The sequence below is a fragment of the Caloenas nicobarica genome, chromosome 19, assembly GCF_036013445.1.
Source record: "Caloenas nicobarica isolate bCalNic1 chromosome 19, bCalNic1.hap1, whole genome shotgun sequence".
Taxonomy (NCBI): domain Eukaryota; kingdom Metazoa; phylum Chordata; class Aves; order Columbiformes; family Columbidae; genus Caloenas; species Caloenas nicobarica.
Genome location: NC_088263.1, coordinates 10,001 through 17,096, shown reverse-complemented (window position 1 = coordinate 17,096; position 7,096 = coordinate 10,001).

The window sequence follows — 7,096 nt, the reverse complement described above, 5'->3', positions numbered from 1 at the left end:
AAAAGAAAAGAAAAGAAAAGAAAAGAGAAGAAAGGAAAATAAAGGAAAAGAAAAGGGGAGGAAAGAAAAGGAAAGAAAAGGAAAGAAAAGGAAAGAAAAGAAAAGAAAAGAAAGAAAAGGGGAGGAAAGAAGAGAAAAGAAAAACGAGAAGAAAAGAGAAGAAAAGAAAAAAGAAAAGCAAAGCAAAGAAAAGAAAAGAAGAGAAAAGCAAAGAAGAGAAAAGGAAAGAAGAGAAAAGGAAGGAAAAGGAAAGCAAAGCAAAGGAAAGCAAAGCAAAGAAAAGAAAATAAGAGAAAAGGAAAAGATACGAAAAGAAAAGAAAAGAGAGAAGAAAAGAGATGAAAAGTTAAGAAAAGTAAGGAAAAGCAAGGAAAGGAAAAGAGAAGCAAAGCAAAGCAAAGCAAAGAAAACAAAGGAAAAGAGTAGAGAAGAAAAGAAAAGGAAAGAAAAGAAAGGAAAAGAAAAAAGGAAAAGAAAGGAAAAGAAAGGAAAGGAAAGAAAAGAAAAGGAGAGACAAGGAAAGAAAAGAAAAAAGAAAAGAAGAGAAAAGAAGAGCAAAGCAAAGAAGAGAAAAGCAATGCAAAGAAAGTAAAAGAAAAAAAACAGAAAAGCAAAGAAGAGAAAAGGTAGGAAAAGTAAAGGAAAATCAAAGCAAAGCATAGAAAAGGAAAGAAAAGCAAAGAAAAGCAATGAAAAGCAAAGCAAAGAGAAGAAAAGAAAAGAGAAGAGAAGAAAAGAGAAGAAAGGAGAAGAAAAGAAACAAAGAAAAGAAAAGGAAAGGAAAGGAAAAGAAAGGAAAGGAAAGGAAAGGAAAGGAAATGGAAGGAAAGGAAAGAAAAGAAAAGGAAATGAAAGAATAGAAAAGAGAGGGAAAGGGAAAGAAAAGAAAAAAGAAAATAAAAGAAAAGGAAAGAAAAGAATAGGAAAGAAAAGGAAAGAAAATAGTAGAAAAGGAAGGGAAAGGGAAAGAAATGAAAAAAGAAAAGAAAAGGAAAGAAAAGAACAGGAAAGAAAAGGAAAGGATGGAAAAGAAAGCAAAGCAAAGAGATGCAAAGAAAATCAAAGCAAAGAAATGAAAAGAAAACAATAGAAGAGAAAAGCTAAGAAGAGAAACGGTAGGAAAAGGAAGAAAAAGCAAAGCAAAGGAAAGCAAAGCAAAGCAAAGCAAAAAAGAGAAAAGAAAAGGAGAAGAAAATAAAAAGAAAAGAAAAGGAATAAAAAAAGAAAAGGAAAGGAAAAGAAAAGAGAGAAGAAAAGAAAATAGATCAAAAGAAAAGTAAAGAAAAGTAAGGAGAAGCAAGGAAAATTAAAAAAACCAAGGAAAAGTAAAGTAAAGTAAATCAAAGGAAGGAAAAGAAAAGAAAAGAAAAGAAAAGAAAAGAAAGGGAAAGAAAAGAAAAAAGAAAATAAATGAAAAGGAAAGAAACGAAAAGAAGGAAAAGAACACGAAAAAATAGGAAAGGAACGAAAAGCAAAACAAAGCAAAGCAAAGAGATGCAAAGCAAGCATAGGAAATCAAAGAAAAGAAGAGAAGAGAAAAGCAAAGGGAAGAAAAGAAAGGAAAAGCAATGAAAAGCAAAGCAAAGAAAACAAAAGAAAAGAGAAGCAAAGCAAAGAAAAAAAACGAGAAGAGAAAAGAAAAGAAGAGAAAAGCTAGGAAAAGCAAGGAAAGCAAAGCAAAGCAAAGCATGCAAAGGAAAGCAAAGGAAAGCAAAGAAAAGCAAGGAAAGAAATGAAAAGTAATGAAAAAAAGAAAAAAGAAGAAAAGAACAGAAAAGAAGAGAAAAAAGAAAATAAAAGTCTGAAAAGGAAGGAAAAGCAAAGTAAAGCAAAGTAAAGCAAGGAAAAGCAAAGTAAAGCAAAGTACAGTAAGGAAAAGAAAAGAAAAGAAAAGAAAAGAAAAGAAAAGAAAAGAAAAGAAAAGAAAAGAAAAGAAAAGAAAAGAAAAGAAAAGAAAAGAAAAGAAAAGAAAAGAAAGGAAAAGAACAGAAAAGAAAGGAAAAGGAAAAGAAAAGGAAAGAAAACAAAAGGAAAGAAAAGAATAGAAAATAAAATAAAAAATAAAAGAGAAGAAAAGAAAACAAAAGGAAAGAAAAAAGGAAAGGAAAAGGAAAAGAAATCAGAGACGAGAAGAAAATAAGAAAAGAAAAAAGAAAAGAGAAAAGAAAAGAAAAATAAGTAAAGGAAGGAAAAGCAAAGTAAGGTATAGTGAATGAAATCAGAGAAAAGAAAAGGAAAACAAAAGAAAAGAAAAGAAAACAAAAGAAAACGAAAGAAAAGGAAAGAAAAGGAAAGAAAAGAAAAGAGGCAAAGAAAAGAAAACGAGTAGAGAAAAGCAAAGAAGAGAAAAGCTAGGAAAAGCAAGGAATGCAAAGCAAAGGAAAGCAAAGGAAAGAGAAAAGAAAAGAGAGAAGAAAAGAAAATAGAAAATAGAAAAATAAAGTAAGGAGAAGCAAGGAATAGCGAAGAAAAGCAAAGAAAATCAAAGTAAAGTAAATCAAATCAAAGAAAAGAAATAAAAGGAAAAGAAAAGAAAGGACAAGAAAAGAAAGGACAAGAAAAGAAAGGAAAAGAAAAGAAAGGAAAAGAAAAGGAAAGGAAAGAAAAGAATAGAAAAGAAAAGAAAAGAAAAGGAAAAAAGGAAAGAAAAGGAAAGGCAAAGCAAAGCAAAGCAAAGAAGAGAAGAGAAAAGCAAAGAAGAGACAAGCAAGGAAAAGCAAAGAAGAGAGAAGCAAGGAAAAGCAAAGAAAAGCAAAGCTAAGGAAAGCAATGCAAAGCAAAGCAAGGCAAAGCAAAGCAAGGCAAAGCAAAGCCAAGAAAAGCCAAGCAAGGCAAAGCAAAGCAAAGAAGAGAAAACAAAAGAAAAGGAAATAAAAGAAAAGAATGAAAAGAAAGGAAAAGGAAAAGAAAAGAGAGAAGAAAAGAGATGAAAAGAAAAGAAAAGAAAAGAAAGGAAAAGAAAAGAAAAGAAAGGAAATGAAAAGAAAAGCAAAAATTAGAAAAGAATAGAGAAAAATAGAAGACAAAGGGAAAGGGAAAGAAAAGAAAAAAGAAAATAAAAGGAAAGAAAAGGAAAGAAACTAACCGGGGAAAAAAAGGAAAGGAAGGAAAAGCAAAGGAAAGCAAAGAGATGCAAAGTAAAGTATAGAGATGCAAAGCAAAGCAAAGAAGAGAAGAGAAAAGCAAAGAAGAGAAAAGCAAGGAAAAGCAATGAAAAGCAAAGCAAAGCAAGGTAAAGCAAAGCAAAGCAAAGCCAAGCCAAGCAAAGCAAAGCAAAGCAAAGCAAAGCAAAGCAATAAAAGAAGAGTAAAGAAAAAAGAAATGAGAAGAAAAGGAAAGAAAAGAAAAGAATAGAAAAGAAAGGAAAAGCAAGGAAAAGCAAAGTAAAGTATAGTAAAGGAAATCAAAGAAAAGAAAAGAAAAGAAAGGAAAAGAAAAGAAGAACAGAAAAGAACAGAAAAGAAAAGGAAAGAAAAGGAAAGAATAGAATAGAATAGTAAAGAATAGAAGAGAAAGGGAAAGGGGAAGAAAAGAAAAAAGAAAATAAAAGGAAAGAAAAGGAAAGAAACGAACAAGAAAAAAAAGGAAAGGAAGGAAAAGAAACGAGAAGCAAAGCAAACCAAAGAAAACAAGAGAAGAGAAAAGCAAAGATGGGAAGGCTAGGAAAAGATAGGAAAATCAAAGCAACGCAAGGCAAAGGAAAGCAAAGGAAAACAAAGCAAAGAAGGGAAAAGAGAAGGAGAAGAAAAGAAAAAAGAAAAGTAAAGAAAAGGAATAAAATAGAAAACAAAAGAAAGGAAAAGGAAAAAGAAAAGAAAAGAAAAGAAAAGGAAAGAAAAGAAAAGAAAAGAAAAGAAGAAAAGAAAATAGAAAAGAAAGGAAAAGTGAGAAAAGCAAGGAAAAGCTAAGTAAAGCAAGGAAAAGCAAAGGAAAGGAAAGCAAAGTAAGGCAAGTAAAGCAAAGAATACAAAAGAAAGGGAAAGGGAAAGAAAAGAAAAAAAGAAAAGGAAAGAAACGGAAAGAAAAGAAAACAAAAGGAAAGAAAAGAAAAGAAAAGAGAAAAAAACAAAAGGAAAGGAAAGGATAGAAAAGAGTAGAAAAGAAAAGAAAAGGAAAAGAAAAGAATAGAAGAAAAGAAAATAGATGAAAAGACAAGAAAAGAACAGAAAAGCAAGGAAAAGAAAAGAAAAGCACGGAAAAGCAAAGTAAAGTATAGTAAAGGAAATCAAAGAAAAGAAAAGAAAAGACAAGAAAAGAAAAGAGGAGAAAAGAAAGGATAGAAAAGAAGAGAAAAGAAAAGAAAAGAAAAGAAGCAAAGCAAAGAAAACAAGAGTAGAGAAAAGCAAAGAAGAGAAAAGCTAGGAAAAGCAAGGAATGCAAAGCAAAGGAAAGCAAAGGAAAGAAAGGAAAAGAGAAAATAAAAGAGAAGAAAAGAAAATAGATATAAAGGAAAATAAAGCAAGGAGAAGCAAGGAATAGCAAAGAAAAGCAAAGAAAAAGTAAAGTAAATCAAAAAAGAAAAAAGAAAAGAAAAGAGAAGAATGAAAAGAAAGGAAAAGGAAAAGAGAGAAGAAAAGAAAAGAGAAGAAAAGAAAACAAAGGAAAAGAAAAGCAAAAATTAGAAAAGAATAGAAAAGAATAGAAGAGAAAGGGAAAGGGAAAGAAAAGAAAAAAGAAAATAAAAGGAAAGAAAAAGAAAGAAACGAACCGGGAAAAAAAAGGAAAGGAAGGAAAAGCAAAGCAAAGCAAAGAGATGCAAAGCAAAGCAAAGAAAAGAAAAGAAGAGAAGAGAAAAGCAAAGCGAAGAAAAGCAAGGAAAAGCAATGAAAAGCAAAGCAAAGCAAAACAAAGAAAAGAAACTAGAAGCAAAGCAAAGAAAATAAGAGAAGAGAAAAGCAAAGAAGAGAAAAGCTAGGAAAAGCAAGGAAAAGCAAGAAGAGAAAAGAAAAGGAAAGGAAAGGAAAGAAAAGAACAGAAAAGAAAAGGAAAGGAAGGAAAAGAAAAGCAAAGAGAAGCAAAGCACAGCAAAGCAAAGAAAACAAGAGAAAAGCAAAGCATAGAAAAGGAAAGAAAAGCAATGAAAAACAAAGCAAAGCAAAGAAAAGAGAAGAGAAGATAAGAAAAGGAAAGAACAGAAAAGAGAAGAGAAGAATAGAAAAGAAAGGGAAAGGGAAGGAAAAGTAAACAGAAAAGAACAGAAAAGAAAAGGAAAGGAAGGAAAAGAAAAGCGAAGAAAAGTAAAGAGAAGCAAAGCAAAGCATAGCAAAGAAAAAACAAGAGGAGAGAAAAGCAAAGAAGAGAAAAGGTAGGAAAAGCAAGGAAAAGCAAAGCAAAACCAGAAAAGGAATGAAAAGCAAAGAAAAGCAATGAAAAGCAAAGCAAAGCAAAGAAAAGAATAAAAAAGAGAGAAAAAAAGGAAAAGAAAAGAGAAGAAAAGAAAAGACAGGAAAAGGAAAAGAGAAAAGAAAAGAAAAGCGATGAAAAGAAAAGTAAAGAAAAGTAAGGATAAGCAAGGAGAAGCAAAGCAGAGAAGAGAAGAGAAGAGAAGAGAAGAGAAGAGAAGAGAAGAGAAGAGAAGAGAAGAGAAGAGAAGAGAAGAGAAGAGAAGAGAAGAGAAAAGCTAGGAAAAGCAAAGTAAAGCATATAAAAGGAAAGAAAAGCAAAGAAAAGCAATGAAAAGCAAAGGAAAGGAAAGCAAAGGAAACCGAAGCAAAGGAAAGGAAAGTGAGAAAAGCAAGGAAAAGCAAAGCAAAGCAAAGCAAGGAAAAGAAAGGAAAAGAAAAGGAAAAAAGAAAAGAAAAGGAAAAGAAAAGAAAAAAAGAAAAGAGAAGCAAAGCAAAGAAATGAAAAGAAGAGAAAAGCAAGGAAGAGAAAAGGTAGGAAAAGCAAGGAAAAGCAAAGCAAAGCATAGAAAAGGAAAGAAAAGCAAAGAAAAGCAATGAAAAACAAAGCAAAGAAAAGCAAAGCAAGCAATAAAAAAGAAAGGGAAAAAATGAAAAGAAAAGAGAAGAAAAGAAAAGACAGGAAAAGGAAAAGAAAAGAGAGAAGAAAAGAAAAGAGATGAAAAGTAAAGAAAAGTAAGGATAAGCAAGGAGAAGGAAAGAAAACAAAAGCAAAACAAAGAAAAGAAGAGAAGAGAAGAGAAGAGAAAAGCAAAGAAGAGAAAAGCTAGGAAAAGCAAGGAAAAGCAAAGTAAAGCATATAAAATGAAAGAAAAGCAAAGAAAAGCAATGAACAGCGAAGGAAAGGAAAGCAAAGGAAACGAAAGCAAAGCAAAGAAAAATAAAGAAAAGAAAGGAAAGGAAAGGAAAGGAAAGGAAAGGAAAGGAAAGGAAAGGAAAGGAAAGGAAAGGAAAGGAAAGGAAAGGAAAGGAAAGGAAAGGAAAGGAAAGGAAAGGAAAGGAAAGGAAAGGGAAAGAAAATAGAGAAGAAAATAAAATAGGAAAAGAAAAGAAAAGAGAAAAGAAAAGAAAAATAAGGAAAGGAAGGAAAAGCAAAGGAAAGTATAGTAAAGGAAATCAAGGAAAAGAAAAGAAAAGGAAAAGAAAAGAAAAAAACAGAAAAGAGAAGAAAAGAAAAGAAAACAAGAGTAGAGAAAAGCAAAGAAGAGAAAAGCTAGGAAAAGCAAGGAATGCATAGCAAAGGAAAGCAAAGCTAATCAAAGCAAAGAAAAAGAGAAGAAAAGAAAAAAAGAAAAGAAAAAGAATAAAATAGAAAAGAAAACAAAGGAAAAGGAAAAGAAAAGAGAGAAGAAAAGAAAATAGATGAAAAGAAAAATAGGGAGAAGCAAGGAATAGCAAAGAAAAGCAAAGAAAAGCAAGGAAAGTCAATCAAATCACAGAAAATAAAAGAAAGGAAAAGGAAACAAAAGTAAAGAAAAGAAAAGGAAAGGAAAGGAAATGAAAGAAAAGAAAAGAAAAGAAAAAAGGAAAGAAAAGGAAAGGAAGGAAAAGCAAAGAGATGCAAAGGAAACCAAAGCAAAGCAGAGAAGAGAAAAGCAAAGAAGAGAAAAGCAAGGAAAAGCAATGAAAAGCAAAGTAAAGCAAAGTAATGCAAAGCAAAGCAAGGTAAAGCAAAGCAAAGTCAAGCAAAGAAA